The 21,247-nt window shown below is 42.2% G+C and overlaps 1 protein-coding gene across 1 annotated transcript in view; it reads right to left on the reverse strand.

Moving 5' to 3' along the window:
* Positions 1–21,247, reverse strand: part of BCAR1 (BCAR1 scaffold protein, Cas family member) — a 570,884-nt gene that overhangs the window by 337,582 nt on the left and 212,055 nt on the right. The gene's annotated exons all lie outside the window — the stretch shown is intronic.

The raw sequence follows: 21,247 nt of genomic DNA on the forward strand, positions 1-21,247 counted from the left end.
TCAAAGAAGTCAGGGAGGATGCACCACGGGGGATCCACCACTCCAGCAGTCTCCCCAACTCACGGCCTAATGCAGCATGTCTACTATAAAGAATTCTCAGCACTGCCTCATCAGAAAAATTCCAACCTCCAAATTCTCTTGACATCAGGTAAAGTTCTGAATATATTAGCTATGACATCTGTGCAAAATCTTCCTCTGTTGTAAATTAAAACTGTTCCATTAGTTCCATTTCAGTTAAGAATCAGTTGTGGTAGCCCTCTAAGTATAAAATAAAATTAATATTTTAAATGTTTAGTTATATCTATATTTATCATAGTATTTCAGATCAAAGTGATAAATAAAATCTATATGAAATAGTTTTCTTCCCTATTAAAAACTCTTTAACTCATGGGTGTTTCTTGAGATGAAAGGAATTCTTTGAGTTTTTCTGGATCATCAAATTGATGAACTTTATCTTTATAAGTAATTCTCATCAAAGCAGGATAAAACAATCCATATTTTGCTCCAATATCTCTTAACGGATGTCTCAGTTGTAAAAATTGTTTCTTTAGCTGAACAGTCTCTTTGGCAAGATCTGGAACAAATATCAGTTTAGAATCTTTATAAGCTGGATTTTTTTTGTTTCTTTTGCTGCTTTTAAAATTTCAAGAACCTGCTGAAACCTTAGTAATCTTAGCATTACTGGTCTAGGTCTTTCTTGATTTTGAGATTTTTTTTCCCTCCAATTCTGTGTGCTCTCTCTATCTCTAATAGCATTTTAGAGTAGTTTGGTCCCATTTCAGGGCCAATTGTGCCTCCAATTCTTTAATATTTTGTTCCAAATTAGAAAATTCTTTACTGAGCTGTTTCCTAATGTGTGCCGAATATGAGATTATTTGCCCTCTCATAGTAGCTTTAAAAGCATCCCATAAGGTTTCCAAAGAGACTTTATCTAAGGCATTTCAATGAAAGTATTCAGTAATTTTTAATTGAAAATCCTCAATAAAGTTGTAATCTGCAAGCAATGTATTATTGAATTTCCAGACAGGTCTACTATAATCTTTCTCATCCATTTTCAATTCAATCCAAATTCCACCATGATCTGGCCTTTGTAACCTGCTGTAATAAATGATCTGATTCAAATATATAGTCTATTCTAGAAAATGATTTATGTACCTGGGAGCAGAAAGAAAATTCCCGATCACTAAAATTAAGAATTCACCAAATATCCTTTAAACCACAAGATTGTACCAAATTATTTAACCCTAAAGATTTTATTATTCTGCTAGGTTTTTTATCCAATATCAGATCCATAACTGCATTAAAGTCCCCCACCACCACTAAATTAGAAGCAGACAGTGGCAGAATCAACTGTTGAAGAGATTTAAAAAATACATTTTGATTTGAATTAGGTGCATAGATATTAAGCTTCAGAGTATTTTTCACCAAGCTCATATCCACTAGTACCCATCTCCCGTGGGATCTGCAGATATCAATTTGAATGTAGCCAAACACTTTCCCCTAACTAAAATGGCCACCCCAGCTTTTTTTTCCCACCCCAGGAGCAAAAAAACAATCTTTTAACACATCCACCTTTTAGCGTTTTTGCATCCACAGCATTTAGATGGGTCTCTTGTATATAGTATATATCCGCGTTCTGTTTTTTAAAAAAGTTAAGTGTTTTTTTTCTCTTTATTGGATGATTGAGACCATTGACATTTAGAGAAAATATTTTCAGAGTCATTTTGCTATTATAAAAAGGAAATGGAACCACAAAACATATCCCTTAATTCCATTTATACCTAATATAAATGGTCAATACACATCCAAACCCTAACATAAAATCCCCTTGACCCCCCTCCCTCAAAATCAGATGACAACTTGAAAGTGCACATATAGACAAGTAATCTAAACCCCCCCCCAGGCATCTTAAATATTTTCCCCTAAAAATTATCTTTAACATCCTGAGGTGGCACTCTAGGGGGCGCTATGGTACGTTAATGGAATAGACAGTGTGCAGGACATGATGGTGCAGTATTTTGTGGAGTTTTTTTCTACAAAAATGCCTGCTTTTCATATGGTTCTGGGTAAACAAGTTAGAAGTACATATGAAAGTTAAGGCCACACCCAATAGAAACGTATGGAAAAGTGGGTGCATGAAAATCTGAATAAGGATATAGCCAAGGCCAGAAAAATACACTACAGATTAATAGTAAGGAAAAGCATAATAATATTCTCTTTATGTATTTTGCTGTTAAGCCAGATCATAGAGGAAATCAGGTAATGCGTAACATACTTCTAGAGGGATTAAGAACTCCATCTTGTATTAAGAACTCCATCTTGTGTTCTGTCTTTCTGTCTGTCTTTGTCCTTCTTGTGTCTTTGTTCAGTTTCCCGCCTTGAGCCTCATGGGCTAATTGAAAACAGATGTGCTTGAGCTGATTAGGAGCATATTAGATTACATATCCCAAAATGGGGTATAACAGAGAAAGCCTTCTTGTATTAAATATGAATGTAATAAGTTTCAAGTTTCAAGTTTATTAGGATTTTATATACCGCCTATCAAGGTTATCTAAGTGGTTTTTACAATCAGGTACTCGAGCATTTTCCCTCTCTGTCCCGGTGGGCTCACAATCTATCTAACGTACCGTGTTGGATGTGTGAATGGGGCCCCGAATGAATGATGGATGTGAGATGTGAGAAAATTATTTGTACTTATATTTAAATGTTTTAGATAGATATATATAAGATGCAAGAAACTTTAAGGAGAAATCTGAGAACAACATCTGGAAATAGAATCAGAAACACTGTACCAGTCTTTGAGAGACTCAGAGCAGGGGGAAATAGCCCCTCCTCCTTTCTCTGGTGCTGATAGGGCATGAACTTTTCAGCGGGTGCTGAATAAAAATGCAGGTTGACTTTAACAAGCTGTTTTGGATTTAAAGTTTTCTTTGGAAATGTAATAATGGGTTTATGTATACAGTATTTAGAAATTAAGGTAAAAAAAAAATATGATTTCTGAAACTTTTATGTCGATGTCAAAAGGAAGTTCTTTGTTCAAACTTAAGGACCGCTTCTGTTAGTGGATTGGCTGACAACTAATGATGTCAAATTGGACTGAAGGTATATATTGGTGAATGACAATTATGAGATTGAGATTCTTTGCCAGAATGCCAGCGTTTGGCATCTGTAAAGATCTCCCGGTGACGTAATAATCTTTCGATAATTAATTATGGAAATTAATAAACCAAATAAGCTTTTTAATACAATTTGCGTCATGTGCCATTTTTCATATACTCTTTACCCACCCATGAGCAAACCTGGTTATGCTCAATCCATCCCAAAATACAAAAATAATGTATTAAAAATTTGAATATTTTATATAATAAATAAGGAAAAAAGGATTCTAAAATGATTCTTAAACAACCACAATTAAGACTAATGTATATTAATGTTTTAATGAATTTCATAAATATAAGAAATTTATAGAGTAATCTAACTAACCAAAAATTTATATGGCTAAACTCCAAGATTCAAATTGCCAGAGAAAAGATCGTCTGGAAGCATTGGATGATAGCAGGGATACGTTTATTGAATGATGTTATCTGTAATGGTAAACTGCTTTGAGTTTTCACAGTTGCAATATAAATATGGCCTTAATAAATCAGAAAGTTTTAGATGGTTGCAAATGAAGCAGGCCATTCAGGCCAGGTTCCCTGAATGGAAAAATCTTAGTGATCAATATAGTATTACATTACATTAGGGACTTCTATTCCGCCTATATCTTGCAGTTCAAGGCGGATTACAAAAGAGCTAACTGGACATTTCCAGTGAAGTTACAACAGTTTGGGGGGGTTTTTTTGGTTACAAGGGAGGAGAGGTACCTGGATTAATTCTGGAAGAACTTGCAAATTGGATATTAAATTGACTGTACGTTACTGTGTGATATAACAAATAGATTACAGTTGGAGTACAAATAAGATTACATTATACTTCAGGGATCTGAATACTTGGTTGGTGTTTTGGGGAGGAAGAGATTATTTAAGTGGAGGTTTTGGGGGAGAATTTATCTAGGAGGAGGGGGAAGGGTTGGGTTAAGATATCTGGATAAATTTTTTGAAATGTAGGGTTTTGATTTCTTTTCGAAAAGTTTTGAAGTCGCCTGTTGCCGTCAACAGGTTGGAGATGGAGTGGTTAAGTTTTGCTGCTTGCGTCGCCAGAAGGTTATCAAACATCTTTTTGCACTGAGTGCCCTTGAGTAAAGGGAAGGCAAAAGGGTTCGGAGTTCTTCTTTGTCTTGAGGTGAGGATCTGGTTTAGGCGGTTGTTTAGATAGGGAGGGTGGAGCCGTTTAATGCTTTGAATAATAGAAAGTAGAATTTGAATTGAATTCGTGCTTGCATAGGTAGCCAGTGAGAGTCTGGGAAGGCAGTTGTAATATGATCATATTTTCTCAGGGAGTAGATCAGTCTGAGGGCAGTGTTTTGTATAGTCTGAAGTTGTTTTATCATGTTGGCAGGACAAGGTAGATAGAGGGAATTGCAATAGACCAGTAGAATTTTCTTATTTTACGCAGATTTCTCATAATTAAAAAAGCTTTCTGGGATGTTTTATTGATTTGGGACTGCATTGTGCAGCATCTGTCTATCATTACTCCTAGGAGTTTGAGTTCGGGCTGTATTGGGTATTTGGTGTTTTTAATTTTCAGTTCTGTAATGGTGGGAGTTTTGGCCTTTTCGAGCAGAAGGAATTTTGTTTTATCTGAGTTTAGTTTCAGTTTGTGGTTTACCATCCATTTTTCCACTGCATCTAGGGTTATTTCCAGTTTTGCTGTAGTGGTGGGCTCTGAAGGGTCGAAGGGGAGGAGAATGGTGATGTCGTCTGCGTAGCTGAAGGATGTAACATTTAAGTTATCTAAAGTGGCTCCAAGGGAGGAAATAAAGAGGTTGAAAAGCATAGGTGATAGAGGTGATCCTTGTGGAACTCCGCATGGGTTGGACATGGTTCTGATTTGATATTATTGGACTTTACCCTGTAGGATCTTGATTTGAGGAATCCTTGGAACCAATTGTAGACCTTGCCTGAGATCCCAATGGCGTCAAGTATCTGTAACAGTATGGAGTGGTCGACCAGGTCAAATGCTGCGGAGAGGTCAAGTTGGATTAGCATCATCTTTTTGCCTTTGCTAATTTGCTGTCGAGCTGTGTCTAGTAGTGTTACAAGTAGTGTTTCTGTGCTGTGGTTGGTTCGAAATCCTGATTGTGAGGGGTGAAGTAGGTTATAGTCTTCCAGGTAGTTGGTAAGGTATTGTGCAACTAGACCTTCTATTATTTTAACGTATATTGGTATTGAAGCGATTGGTCTGTAGTTGGAGGGGTTATCTATTGGGCCTTTGTGGTCTTTCATGATTGGGGTGATTATGATCTCTCCAAGGACTTGAGAGAATTGACCTTCTGTTAATGTGGTTTGAATCCATAGCATAAGGTTGGCTCTGAATGTGGTGGAGGAGTTTGATAACAGGTAGGTGGGGCAGTTATTTAAGTTGCAAGAAGCTTGGCTGTATTTTTTGTAGAGTCGATTCATATCCGACCAATGTAATACGGGGAAGACTGTCCAGCTTCTGTCTGCAGTGATGGCTTCTCCTGCTGAAGGATTTGTTGTTATCTTGTCGAGGTGGGTGTGAGTACTGTTGAATGTGGTTCTGATCTTGGTGATCTTATTTTTGAAATGATCTGCTAGTTGGATAGCTGTCGGTGGGTGGTTTCCTTGTGTAGCTAGGTGAGGTTTGGTGTCGGTGAGATTCTTTACTAGATTGAATAGCTTTTTTGTGTCTAGGGTTTCAGTGCCTATCATTTTGGAGTAGTAGGCTTTCCGTTTTTCCTTGAGTTTGTTCTTGTATTGGTTGATCTGAGTTCTCCATGCTGTTTTTGTGTGTTCTAGGCTCTTTTTTTTCCATTCTCTTTCTAGTTGTCTGCAGAGCTTTTTTAGTAGGAGAAGTTCAGTGTCGAACCATTTGTCTGACAGTCTGCAGATTCTGGATTTTGATTTTTCAGGAGCTAGCTCATTCAGGATGGTTTCGCTTACAGTACGCCATTGTGTTATGAATTCGTTGGGGGCTATATTGGTGATTGCGGGGTCTGCTTTGTTCCAGAATGTGGAGGGTTCAATTTTTTGGCGTGTTTTGAAGGAGGTTTTGGGAGGGGGTTGCTTGTTATTGCGTTGAGCCCAATTGATGTTAAAGGTGTATTTGTAGTGATCTGACCAGAGGGAGGGGTGCCAGGCCCCATTTGAGATGTGGATTTCGGGATTGTGAGTGTGTTGGGACATGTATGCAGCGACATCTAGTTGGTGGCCTTTTTCGTGTGTGGGTTGGAGGTTGAGGATCTGGTAGTTCAGTGCTTTGAGGTATGAGAGTATATTTTCTACTTGTTTGGAGGTGTGGTCTTCTAAGTGGAGGTTTATGTCTCCAAGGAGTAAGTTATGAGGTGATGTTATGGAGTTCTGATAAATGAATTCTTCGAGAGCTTGTTTGTTAGCATTCCGTTTTCCTGGTGTTGTGTAACAAAGAATGCAGGTTAGAGTTCCTATGAGTGTATCGTTGGATAATTGGCAGGCTAGGAGATCTAGATGGGGAGTGGAGTGTTTGTCTAGGGTCTTTAAGTTGATGTTGTTTTTGAGTATGATGGCTAGACCTCCTCCTCGTTTTTTTTCTCTGCAGACCAATTCTATTTTGTAACCCTTCGGGCAGAGTTCTGTGATGCTGGGATCCGAGTTAGAGGTTAGCCAGGTTTCGGCTAGGAATAAGCAACTTAACTGTTTTTTAACTATCCAGTTCTTTATAAGGTTTGCTTTTGTGCTTATTGATCTAATGTTCATATATGCACAGGCTAGTGAGGTATAGTTTGTGTGGGGCGAGGGGGTGCGTTTTGGATGGAGGAAATTTTTAGTTTGAGGGTGAGAATTGTGGACTGAAGATCTTGGTTTTGGGGGTGGTCTTTTTCCCCAGCTAGTAGGCATGCTGATATGGTTGAATGAGGAGCAGTCTAACAGGTTTCTGGTAGAGTAGAGTTTTCTGGATGGTTGAGGATGCCTGTAGGATTCTGATAAGGTTGGGATTGAGGATGTATGGTACCCTTCTGTTTTTCTGTTGGTTAGGAATAGGAAGAGTAGTAGATGGACGAGTAAACTTGTTGTTAAACCGGGAGACATTGTGTTTTTGTGTGTAGAGGGGTATCTTCTTTAGCCTGGTACCTGGTGTGAGGTGCAAGAATCTGAGAGGTGTAGAGAAGGTTGGGGGAGGGGAGAGTGTCTTTCTTCCACTCTGTCCTGTTGTGTTAGGGAGTCTGCTATGCTCACTTGTGAGTTCTGATCTGGGAATGTTTCCTCTTCCAGTTGGTGGGGGGAGTAAGTGAAGTGGGACTCACTCACTTTGAGGGTAAGACCGCTGGTGTTCCCTCTGAGTTTGGTGGAGTGGGCGGTTTCCTGGCGTCGGGAGCGTTGAGATAGCTTCCTTTCCTGGAAGGCTGGTAGGATGGAGTCGGTTCAGAGTAGAAAGTGGTTTTCGGAAGATTTTTAGGGAGAATGGTTGTATCTGCCGTCGATGGTGGTTGGACTGCTTCCCTGCAGTCGCTTCACAAAGGTGCGCACTACGGCGAACGCGCACTAAGGCGTACACGCCTTTGTCGTGCGCCTTCGTCGGCGTGCCGAACAGCGCTGTTCTTTTACTGGTTCGGGGGAGGGGCGGAGCAGTGCTCCCACGCTCCTCTCCTCTCTGCTGGTCTCTGACTCCCCGGCGGCCCGCAAGTATCGGTGCGGGGGGCTGGAGAACTGGCTTCTCGTCGCTGGAGCTGTTCTTTTACTGTCGGAGGTCCCCTGCTGGTTTGGGGGAGGGGCGGAGCAGTGCTCCCACGCTCCTCTCCTCTCTGCTGGTCTCTGACTCCTCAGCGGCCCGCAAGTATCAATGCGGGGGGCTGGAGAACTGGCTTCTCGTCGCTGGAGCTGGATGTTTTAGGAAATTTCAAGATGTGTGGGAACCATTAACAAATTATTGTACTGATTAGATGACATTTTTCCCCCTTAAATTACAGGTTCAATTATGAGGGGGAGGGGGATAATTTTATTATTATATATTGTACAATGTATGTGATTATATAATAGGAAGGGGTGGAAAGGGTGGGTAATAATAGCATATTATTTATTATCTTGATGTTTATTAAGTGATATATTTATGATTAATTTATCTTAACATATTGATACACTTATAAAGATTTTTTTTAAAATTCTAGTTACTCTGGAATCAATCATAAAATGTTATATAAAAAACCATCTGGAACTTCTGATTATCCTGACGAGACTCTTACAGTAGAAACCACAGAAGAAAATCACCATACCATGCTGCTACTAACTTCACATTACAGTATGTTGAGTCTTATACAGAAGACACCATTTCCACTCCGTTAGCTCTGTCTCTGCACCCCCCCCCCCCCCCCCTCCGGACAGCAATTCTAGTAGTATTCAATTTCCACTTATCAGGCTGTACAGCTGCACACTCTTACCCCTGAGACCAGCAACATACCTCCCATGAAGTAACAAGCCGTCTCACTGAATAAGAACATAAGAAATGCCTTCGCCGGAGCAGACCCTAGGTCCATCTTGTCTGGCGACCCGCACACGCGGAGGCCAATCCCGGGGTTCCCTGCTAAGACCTTGTTTCCTTCAATGTGGTTTGCAAGAAGGTGTGCATCCAACTTGCCCTTGAATCCTGAAATGGTGGTCTCCGACACAACCCCCTCCGGGAGAGCATTCCAAGCGTCCACCACTCGCTGTGAGAAACAGAACTTTCTAATATTTGTCCTGGGTCTGGTGCCCCTCAGTTTCAGTCCATGACCCCTTGTCCAAGTCACATTTGACAATGTGAATAACGATGTTTTTGCTCTATTTTGTCAAATCCTTTTAGTATTTTGAAAGTCTCTATCATGTCCCCTCGCAGACTTCTCTTCTCGAGAGTGAACAATCCCAGTTTTTTGAGGCGTTCATTGTAGCTCAAATTCTCGATGCCTCTTACTAGCTTCGTGGCTCGTCTCTGCACCCTTTCCAACAGGGTTACATCCTTCTTCAGGTAGGGAGAACAATGTTGGATACAGTATTCCAAGTGTGGTCTGACCATTGCTCTGTAAAGCGGCATTATGACGTCTGCCGATCTACTCGTGATTCCCTTCTTTATCATGCCCAACATTCTGTTAGCTTTCTTTGCCGCCGCTGCGCATTGAGCCGACGGCTTCAAGGTCTTGTCTATCAGTACCCCCAGATCCCTTTCTTGCTCGCTCTTTCCCAATGCTGCACCTAACATTTTGTATTCATGTTCCTTGTTCTTCTTGCCCAGGTGCATCACTTGCATTTTTCTATATTAAACTTCATCTGCCACTTTTCCGCCCATTTCTCTAGCTGGTTCAAATCTCTCTGGAGTTCTTCTATGTCCTTTTGTGTCCCAATTGCCCTACACAGTTTTGTGTCGTCCGCAAACTTGATTAAATTACTTGTTTCTTCTTCTAAGTCGTTTATGAAAATATTGAACAAGATTGGCCCAAGAACCGAACCCTTGGGCACACCGCTTGTCACTGAGGGAGACAGCATGTCAGTAGAAATGTTAGCGCACTTGAGGCTTAAAAGGACTGCTGCTGAATGGTGATCAAATTATAACAGTTGCAGTATATAAGCCTGTATTACTTTATAAGCATTTGTCTAGATAACCCAAGTCTGTACATAAGTCTGTATTATCTTATAAGCATTCGCATAGATAACCTAAGCCTGCATCACCTCATAAGCACTCGCTTATTTCCTTGCTTGACCTGCCTGCTCCACCCCCCTATGTTCAGTAGGTTCAGTTTCTTCTCCCTTATTCCTTCTTCCAATCTCAGCTCCAACATGACCAACCCTGGGAAGAAACAATGGACAAATTACAGGAGTCGACTAACCCAGAAGAGGAGGTTAGAAGGATTGTAACAAAAGAGAAGAAACTAAAGACCAAAGCACTGGGAAAGGAAATGAAGACAAGAAAATACCAGGATTTAAATTGCATATATACTAATGCAAGGAGCCTAAGAAACAAAATGGGGGAATTAGAAGCCATGGCCAATGCAGAGGACATAGACATCATTGGAGTCTCTGAAACGTGGTGGAATAAAGAAAACAAATGAGATACAGCACTGCCGGGGTACAAGCTCTATCGCCAGGACAGGTCAGGATAGAAAGGAGGTGGAATAGCCTTATACATAAAAGAAAGCATACAATCGACAAAAATAGGCACAGCAGAGACGACCAACAAGCTGGAATCGCCATGGATTAAAATACCGGGATGGAAAGGGCCTGGGCAAACCGGAGATATCGATGAAGAAATGGAAGCCGAGATGAAGCGAGAATGCAAAAGCGGTAACACGGTTATTATGGGAGACTTCAACTAACCTGGGATAGACTGGAGTCTTGGAAGCTCAAAATGCACTAGGGAGACAGAATTCCTGGAGGCTATACAAGATTGTTTCATGGAGCAGCTTGTTAGAGAACCAACGAGAGGAAATGCCACTCTGGATCTAATCCTAAATGGGTTAAGGGGGCCTGCAAAGGTAGTGGGACCGTTGGGAAACAGCGATCATAACATGATCAAGTTCAAGGTTGAGGTAGGAATACCGAAAGGAAAGAGAACCATAGTGACAACTTTCAACTTCAGGAAAGGAAACTACGAAGCAATGAAGGAAATGGTAAGGAAGAAACTTAGGAACACTTCCAAAAAAATGGCAAACGGCAGAACATGCCTGGTCTTTTCTCAAGAACATGGTGAGCGAGGCACAAAATCTGTATATCCCCAGATTCAGAAAGGGGTGCAAAAAGAGTAGAACAGAAGCCCCGGTGTGGATAACTAAAATAGTGAAGGAAGCGATAGGCAATAAGAAAAATTAATTCAGGAAATGGAAAAAGGACAAAACTGAGGGGAACTGGAAAGGGCACAGGAAGTATCAAAAAGAATGTCACCGAGTGGTTCGAAAAGCCAAAAGAGAGTATGAAGAGAGGCTAGCCAGGGAAGCACGAAATTTCAAACCGTTCTTTAGCTATGTTAAAGGGAAGCAACCGGCTAGGGAGGAGGTGGGACCGCTAGACGAAGGAGACAGGAACGGAGTGGTGAAGGAGGAGAAAGAAGTGGCAGAAAGACTTAACATGTTCTTTTCATCTGTATTCACAAACAAAGACACATCCAACATACCGGAACCTGAGCAATTCTTCAAAGGAAATCAAGCAGCAAAATTAACATCCATGGAAGTGAGCCTTGAAGATGTACGCAGGCAGATAGAAAAACTATATCTGACAAATCCCCGGGTCCGGACGGAATCCATCCAAGGGTCTGAAGGAATTAAAGGAGGAGATAGCAGAACTACTGCAGCAAATTTGCAATCTATCCCTGAAAACAGGCGTGATCCCGGAGGACTGGAAGATAGCCAACGTACGCCCATCTTTAAAAAGGGATCAAGAGGTGACCCGGGAAACTACAGACCGGTGAGTCTGACCTAGGTTCCGTGGAAAATGGCGGAAGCACTGATAAAAGAAAACATCGATGAACATTTTGAAAGAAACGAACTTCTGATAACCAGCCAACATGGTTTCTGCAAGGGGAGATCGTGCCTAACAAACTTATTGCACTTCTTCGAAGGAATTAACAAACGGATGGACAAAGGAGACCCCATAGACATCATATATCTAGATTTCCAAAAAGTCTTTGACAAGGTGCCCCATGAATGCCTACTCCGGAAACTGAAGAACCATGTGGTGGAAGGAGACGTACATAGATGGATCAGAAACTGGTTGGCGGGTAGGAAACAGAGGGTAGGAGTGCTCGGGCCGCTGCTATTAAAAATATTCATAAATGATCTAGAAACAGGGATGAAGTGCGAAATAATAAAATTTGCAGATGACACCAAACTATTTAGTGGAGCTCGGACTAAAGAGGACTGCAAAGAATTGCAAAGGGACTTGAACAAACTAGGGGAATGGGCGACGAGATGGCAGATGAAGTTCAACGTTGAGAAATGTAAAGTATTACTTGTGGGAAACAGAAACCCGAGGTACAACTATACGATGGGAGGGATGTTATTAAATGAGAGTACCCAAGAAAGGGACTTGGGGGTAATGGTGGACATGACAATGAAGCCGATGGCACAGTGCGCAGCGGCCTCTAAGAAGGCAAACAGAATGCTAGGCATAATCAAGAAAGGTATTACAACCAGAACGAAAGAAGTTATCCTACCATTGTATCGGGCGATGGTGCGTCCGCATCTGGAGTACTGTGTCCAATATTGGTCACCGTACCTTAAGAAGGACATGGCGTTACTCGAGAGGGTTCAGAGGAGAGCAACGCGTTTGATAAAGGGGATGGAAAACCTTTCATACGCTGAGAAATTGGAGAAACAGGGTCTCTTTTCCCTGGAGAAGAGGAGACTTATAGGGGCTATGATAGAGACTTACAAGATCATGAAGGTCATAGAGAGAGTAGAGAGAGACAGATTCTTCAAACTTTCGAATAATAAAAGAACAAGAGGGCATTCAGAAAAGTTGAAAGGGGAAAGATTCAAAACGAATGCTAGGAAGTTCTTCTTTACCCAACATGTGGTGGACACCTGGAATGCACTTCCAGAGAGCGTAATAGGGCAGAGTACTGTACTAGGGTTCAAGAAAAGATTGGACAATTTCCTGCTTGAAAAGGAGATAGAGAGGTATAGATAGAGGATTACTGCACAGGCCCTGGACCTGTTGGGCCGCCGCGTGAGCGGACTGCTGGGCACGATGGACCTCAGGTCTGACCCAGCAGAGGCATTGCTTATGTTCTTATGTTCTTAACCCTACACAAAAGTTCATAGCCTTTCTCCTCCTCTACTTGCTTGGCACAGGAGGTTGGATTTCAAAAGCCTTAGCCTTTGAACCTATCCCAAACTACATTACATGGATAGAATCTCAGGGCCTGAAAAATCTCTCCGCCCCCATCAACTCCTTCATGATTGCACAGAAACAGGTCCTTTCCCAATCTCTGTGGTCAACACCATTCGCCATCCCCCTAGACCAGTGGTTCCCAAACCTGTCCTGGGGGACCCCCAGCCAGTCAGGTTTTCCAGTTGTCCCTAATGAATATGCATGAGAGAGATTTGCATACCTGTAACTTCCATTAACATAAGAACATAAGCAGTGCTTCCGCCGGGTCAGACCATAGGTCCATCCTGCCCAGCAGTCCGCTCCCGCGGCAGCCCAAACAGGTCACGACCTGTCTGAATCACCAGAAGGGGCCCCCTTGCCACCTTGGTTTCCCATTGAGTCCTATCTTCCCATCGAAGTCCTAACCCTCTGGTCTTGCACATGCACTACCTGGTTGGGTTTCTATACTTATTACCTGGTTTGCTTTCTATACCTGTGTTACATCCCAGCACCTCTCTCAGTATCCCACGATCCCTTTATCCCTCAGGAATCCGTCCAATCCCTGTTTGAATCCCTGTACCGTACTCTGCCTGATCACTTTCTCCGGTAGCGCATTCCAGGTGTCCACGACCCTTTGGGTGAAAAAAAAACTTCCTTGCATTTGTTTTGAACCTATCTCCCTTCAGTTTCTCCGAATGCCCCCTCGTACCTGTTGTCCCCTTCAGCCTGAAGAATCTGTCCCTATCCACCCTCTCTATGCCCCTCATGATCTTGAAGGTCTCTATCATATCTCCCCTGAGCCTCCTTTTTTCCAGAGAGAAGAGCCCCAGCCTTTCCAACCTCTCGGCGTATGGGCAGTGTTCCAGCCCTCTTACCAGTTTCGTTGCTCTCCTTTGGACTCTCTCAAGTACTGCCATGTCCTTCTTGAGGTACGGCGACCAATATTGAACGCAGTATTCCAGATGTGGACGCACCATCGCTCGATACAATGGCATGATGACTTCCCGCGTCCTGGTTGTTATGCCCTTCTTTATGATGCCCAGCATCCTGTTGGCTTTTTTCGAGGCTGCTGCGCACTGCGCAGATGGCTTCAGTGATGCATCTACCAGCACACCCAAGTCTCTCTCTAGACTGCTGTCTCCCAGCAATGCCCCCCCCCCAATGTGTAGTTGAACAACGGGTTCCTTTTCCCTATATGCATGACCTTGCATTTTTCCACGTTAAAGCACATTTGCCATTTGTTTGCCCAGTCTTCCAGCTTGTCCAGGTCCCTTTGCAGGTCCTCACACTCCTCCATGGATCTAACTCTGCCGCACAGTTTGGTATCGTCTGCAAATTTTATATGCAAATCTCTCTCATGCATATTCATTAGGGATATCTGGAAAACCTGACTGGCTGGGGGTCCCCCAGGACAGGTTTGGGAACCACTGCCCTAGACCAATACACAAAAGAAAATGATCCCTAAAAAACTTACAACGTACTGAACCCTCACATCCCCTGGAACAATACATTATTTCTGGAGCCTATTTGAACATTCGCTCAGTTAGAAATAAAACCCAATTAATCAAAGACTGGCTGGAAGAAACTCACTTAGATATTGTACTTCTAACCGAAACATGGTTAATTTCCGATCAGGATGCAATCATAGGGGAAATACTACCATCAGACTACAAAATTATCCCCCTATCAAGAAACTCAAAAAGAGGAGGTGGTCCAGCTATTATTCTCCGAGATCATTTTGAATTCCAAGTTCTAGATTCTAAACTAACCAACGACCTGGAAATCCTCACTTGCAAAATATCCAAAATGGACTGTAAAGACAACTTAATCGTTACGATATTTTGCATGCCCCCTAACAAATGGAATCTAGCAAAAGAAGACTTCTACGAATTCCTCCTTACTAATTCGGCAGCCGGCACCCATAATCTCTTAGCCGGTGATGTTAATTTACACCTCGAGCAGGAAGAGAATTCTAACGTAGCAGACCTACTTTCCTTCCTCACATCGCTAGGCTTTTCCAAGCCTTCTCCGACTACAACACATAGGAAAGGTCACCACCTTGACTTGATTACTTTCCTTTCCAATGCCCCTACTACCCCCAATATAAGTCTCATAGGTGAAACCTGGGCTAACACCCCCTGGTTGGACCACCTTCTTTGTAATTTTAAATTAAGCTGGATCAAAAAACAACCCGATAGGAAGCCTAGGTCCAACTATATAAAGAAGATGATCTGGACAAGAGAACAATTAAACCCAGTAGAATTCTGGTTGCACTACAGCCTTATTTCCAACCCCGGTCTAGACCCTAATTTCCTCCTAGATTGGAAAAATTTCAGCGACCAGGTCCTAAACACCATCGCACCACTGAGACTTCGCAAGAAAACACTTCGTCCTTCAGACAGCTGGTTCAATGCTGACCTATTAGCCTTAAAACGAGAAGTACGAAAATTAGAAAGAACATGGTGTAAATCAGGGATAGACAACGATAGACTCAACTGGCGACTAAAAGTCAAAGAGTACAAAAGAATGATTAAAGATAAACGCAGTAAACATTATTCCCAAATAATTAATTCCCCTTCGCTGAATAGCAAAGAACTTTTTAGAATAGTCAATTCTCTGTTTGATATTGATTTACATAAACGCTCCATCTCAGACCTCCCACCCTCTGCTACAATCTTAGCCGACTATTTTGCCAACAAAATTCATAATCTGAAATCGTCTCTCATAGTTTCCAGCATAGAACCAATATTCAACCAACCTGCCATAGGTAACGAAGGTTCAATAGTAGACATGACCTAGAATCATTTCGATAGCCCAGACTGGAACCTATTTCTCAAGCTCTTCTCTAAATATGCTAAATACAATTGCCTACTAAACAACTACCCACCCTCTATCATGAAATCTGCCCCCCCCCCCAACATTTAAAGCTGAACTTTTCAACTGGTTTTCACTATGCTTGTCCACTGGTCACTTTCTGACTGAACTTGGCCACATCCTTGTATCTCCTATTATTAAAAACCCCAAAGAACCAATCTCTTCCGCTACCAACTACAGATCCATTGCCAATATACCACTCTTCCAAAAACTTATGGAAGGTCTAGTTAATCATGACCTCATGAAATACCTAGAGAAGTTCAACATTCTTCATGATTCCCAGTCTGGCTTTCGTACAAATCATAGCACAGAAACTGTTTTAGCTTCACTGACAAATTACCTCTTCCACTTGTTCTCACTGGGAAATAGCGCCCTGGTACTTCAGTTCGACTTGAGCAGTGCCATTGACCTGGTTGACCATGACATTTTGCTCAGTTGCCTCGACTCCATTGGCATCACTGGACAGGTATTAAACTGGTTCACAGGATTCTTAAAAAAACGCACTTACCAGGTTCACTGTAACGGAACCTTTTCCCAATCCTGGCGCAATCCCTTTGGAGTTCCACAGGGTTCCCCCTATCCCCCTCTCTATTCAATGTCTACATGGCTTCGCTGGGACGTATGTTATCTGACTTAAATCTGAAATCATTTATATACGCAGATGACATCACTATTATCATTCCCTTAACCTCGCTGACACAAGAGACGGAACAATTCACCTCTTCCGTCCTCACCAAGATAGAACAATGGACCACACAATTCAAATTAAAACTGAACCCTGAAAAAACCAAAATTTTCCTGGCAAGCCCTACCTATAAGCTAACAAATACATCCCTGAAATTAAATGGGTTAGACTACCCAATCAACCCCACTATGAAAATCCTTGGAGTCATTCTGGACCGATGCCTGACCTTCGAAGACCATACTAGTGCTCAGGTTAAAAAATGCTTTTGTACCCTCTGGAAACTTCGCACCATCAAACGCTACTTCGACTTCCTCTCCTTTCGACTGTTGGTTCAATCACTAATCTTAAGCATCTTAGATTATTGCAACATTATATACCTGGGATCCTTTAAGAAAACCATCAAACACTTGAGAATCATACAAAATGCTATCGTTCGCCTCATTTAAGATCTCAAAAAATCTGATCATGTAAGCCCTAATTACAAAAAACTGTACTGGCTGCCGATGGAGGAAAGGATCATCTTCAAATTTCCTTGCCTCTGCTTCAAAACCTTAACAGGCTCTTCCCCAATCTACCTGTCGGAACACTCGCACACGAAATGCCTACCTGTTTGCCTTCTCGTCCCTAAAGGGCTGTATCTACAAGAGATTCCTTAATAGATCTCTAGCATTCCAAGCAGGCAAATGGAATAAATGCCTAACCACCCTCATCTCTAATTCAACATCTTACCAAATTTTCAGGAAATCAATCAAAACCTATCTCTTTGATAAATTTCTCTGACTCCCCCCTACCTTGTATCCCTGCCTTGATCTCTGATATGCCTCCGATTTATCTGACTACTCCTGACTTGTTAAGTTAAACTAAGGCCCTGATTCTCCAAAGTGCATCCCGATTTTAGGCAGCTGTAGGCGTCCTACAGCTATCTAATCAGCCAATCGGGAAGCACGTTTTAAAAAAAAAAAAAATGCTCCCCAGGCAGGCCTGAAGGCGCCTCCGGGAGCCTAGGGAGACCCGCAAGATGCCTAAGCTCGTCTAAGGGCCTTAGGCGGGCCTTAGGCTGAATCTAGGCAGCCCTACGCGTCTCCCTAGTAGAGGAAAAGCTTAAAATGTAGGCCAACAAAATGCTGGTCTACATTGTAAGTAGACGCAGCCGCTATACTTATCGCGGCAAGGGATCTCTCTGCCGCTATAAGTATAGCGGGCCGCGGCCTGTCCGATCGCTGGCAGGAGGGTGCCCAATCCCTCCTGCCCAAAGACGCACCCTCCTGACACTACCGACCGCCCCCCCCGACATTACCGATCTCCCCCCCCTACAATATCGATCGCTGGCAGGAGGGTGCCCAATCCCTCCTGCCCGAAGACGCACCCCCCCGGTGCTAACAACCCCCAAACCTCCACTCCGCCAAACCTATTCTTATGGCGAGATATGGGTCTTGCACGTCCAGCCGGCAAGCAAGCCTCGTCGAAATGAGACGGGCCCGCCCCTTCCCGGCCCATCCCACCGAAGCCTAAGGCCTGATTGGCCCAGGCTCTAGAAGCCTGGACCAATCAGGCCTTAGGCATAGCGGGTCCGCCCATCCCCACTAAGTCTAAGGTCTGATTGGCCTCTCCCGGGCGTCCTATACAGAATCAGGGCCTAGGTGTCTTGTGGGCCTCGCCTTCAATATAGGCGGCCTGCCTGGGGAGCATTTTTTTTAAAAAACGTGCATCCCGATTGGCTGATTAGACGCTGTAGGACGCCTACAGCTGCCTAAAATCGGGACGCAGTTTTGGAGAATCAGGGCCTAAATGTCTAAGTTAAACTGAACGCTAAGTTTAACTGAATGTCTTGTTTGTAACATTATTATCTTGTACGCAACATCACGGTCTTGTATGTAACATCACTGTAAATGTACAGTCTCTTCCTCTGTTAACCGCTCTGAACTGCCATGGTACTGCGGTATACAAAAATAAAGTTATTATTATTAAAGTTATTATTATTATTATTTATTTATTTTAAGTGAATACTATGTTTCATTTATATTTATATTTCTTAGTTGAAAGGATAAAATGTTATGGATGAATAGATATAAATATATATACAGTGGTACCTCGGTTTACGAGTGCACCGGTTTGCAAGTGTTTTGCAAGACGAGCAAAACATTCGCAAAATCGGCACCTCGGAAACCGAGCGTGGCTCGATTTACGAGCGCCCCTCTGCGATCCGGCACCCTCGCCCCCCCCTCCCCACGATCCGGCACCTCCCAACGCGATTGGGCATCCCCCGCCACAATTGGGCACCCCCCCCCGCCGCGAATGGGCACCCCCCCGCCACTTCTTACCGTCATCTGGGCACCGGCACCAGCATGTCCTGTGCGTTGGTGCTGGTGCCCGAAGATCGGCCTCCTCTTCTGCTGGGCCTTGAGCATCTGTGCATGCTCAAGGCCTGCGAGTTCACGTTCTATCCCTCCTAGTTTCCTTAATTTCTAAGGTGCAACAACTACATTCTCGTAACAAATTCGCTGTCCTATTACAATTCGATCTCTCTGCAGCTTTCGATATTGTCCACCACGACATACTACTTTATCAACTTTCCGAGACAGGAATTGAATCCACCGTCCTAAAGTGGTTCTCAAACTTCCTACGCTCTCGCTCCTACACTGTCAACACAAATGGCACCATGTCCATTCCTTGGACACCATCTTGCGGTGTCCCTCAGGGATAACCCCTATCCCCTATTGTCTTTAACATCTATATGTCCTCCCTGAAACTCCTCCAATTATCCCCCCTTGAAACAATCTACACATACGCTGATGACATCCTTGTCATCCTTGAGACAGACCAGAACCTCACCAACCTCCAAGAGAACATTACAGCATGCATAATGAGACTCCATTTCTGGTCCTTCTCGGTACAGATGAAATTGAATGAATCAAAAACAAAATTACTCTGGCTTGGCCCAAAATTAGAACACCTGCCCACCCTCTTCGCACTACCCTCAGGCGCTGCAATGCAGCTTGAGTTCTCAAGCAAGGTCCTTGGCATCATTATCGATTCTTCTCTCTCCCTCAATGACCACCTCAACTCCTTGGCTAAATCATGCTTTTTCAGCCTCCACATGCTGAGGAAAGTAAGATCCCATTTTCGCCAACAACATTTCGCCGTCCTTGTCCAATCCATCATCCTCTCCAAATTAGACTACTGCAATGCCATCTACTTAAGCCTATCAAAAAAAGTCTTCAAAGACTCCAGCTAATCCAGAATACTGCAGCCAAGTTGATCTTTGCAAAATGCAAGTCTGACCATGTCTCCCCACTCCTAGCCAAACTTCACTGGCTCCCAGTGATTTCCAGAATCCATTTCAAATGCTCCTGCCTGGCTTTTAAGATCATTCACGGCATCCTTCCTCCCTTAATCCCACTATCTTATAACTCCTCGAGTCCTGACTCTACCAGACCCACCCAAAGATATAAATTATCCTTCCCCTCTCTACACGGTATTCGCTATGCAGGCAAACTGGGAAAATCCCTTCTCTTCAGAATCACAGGTCTTTGGAACAACCTTACTACCCCACTGCAGAACCTGGGCTCCCTCCAATTATTCCACAAGCAACTGAAAACCTGGCTTTTCACTAAAATGTAATTCTATCTCCCCTTACTCTTTTCTTCTCTATATAAGTTCAAGTAAACCTTTTTTTTTCCTTCTCTTCCTATATTTTAAGTTCTTGTAAACCGTGCTGAGCTCCACAACATCCGTGGAGATGATGTGGTATATAAACTTAAGGTTTAGTTTGGTTTAGTTTAGTTTAATATAATTAATTTAATGAATATAATGTAGCATTTACTCATAAACTTGTTTGTGGAAATGAATTCATATAGATATTTATGTAAAATGCTAAAAAGATAGGTTTATTTTAAAAAAGAAGGAAAATATATATCTTTTAAATATAAAAATGATTAATTAATTTTTATAGTATAAAAGAAATAATGAAGTATGATGCCTGGGGGAGGGATAAGGAGGCCAGTCTGATTTTATGTCTTCAAGTTATCGTAATATAGAAAGGGAGGGTTTAAGGGAGGGCATAGGGAAGGGTTTTGGGGTTCTTAGAAATATAACATTTAATAGAATAAAGAAATATAGAGATGTTACACATAGTAAATTAAGGGAAAAGAAATACATACAGAAAAATTATAATTACAATAAGATAAAGTATTTGATGTGGTTCAAGTGTTCAGTAAGTAAAAATCTTAAATTATGGCCTTAACCATCCAATAAAAAGGAAGAAAACACTTTTATTTTTAAAACAACAGAATGTAGATATATGTTACATTCAAGAGACTCACTTATCAGCTTTAGAATCCAAAAAATTAGGAGATTGGGTAAAACATTGTTTTTACACCCCAGCCCAGGAAAGAAAGCAGGTGTAGCAATTTTAGTAAATAAAAAATGTAATGCTATATTTAACATGATTGATGCTGATCCTTCAGGAAGGTGGTTACATGTAGACATGAAACTGGGAAATACTACGCTAGCGCTTTTTAATGTATAGGCACCTAATTTAAACCAAACTGAATTTTTTAAATCTCTACAACAATTACTACTACCACTGGCTGCTTCTAATTTAGTTGTGGCAGGGGATTTTAATGCTGTTATAAATCCTTTAATAGATAAAAAACCTAGTAGAATTATGAAGTCACTAGGATTAGAGAATTTGATTTAAAAAAAATTGTGATTTGAAAGATATATGGTGAATATTTCATTTTAATGATTAGGAATTTTT

The sequence above is a fragment of the Geotrypetes seraphini genome, chromosome 4 (assembly GCF_902459505.1).
Source record: "Geotrypetes seraphini chromosome 4, aGeoSer1.1, whole genome shotgun sequence".
In the NCBI taxonomy this organism is placed as follows: domain Eukaryota; kingdom Metazoa; phylum Chordata; class Amphibia; order Gymnophiona; family Dermophiidae; genus Geotrypetes; species Geotrypetes seraphini.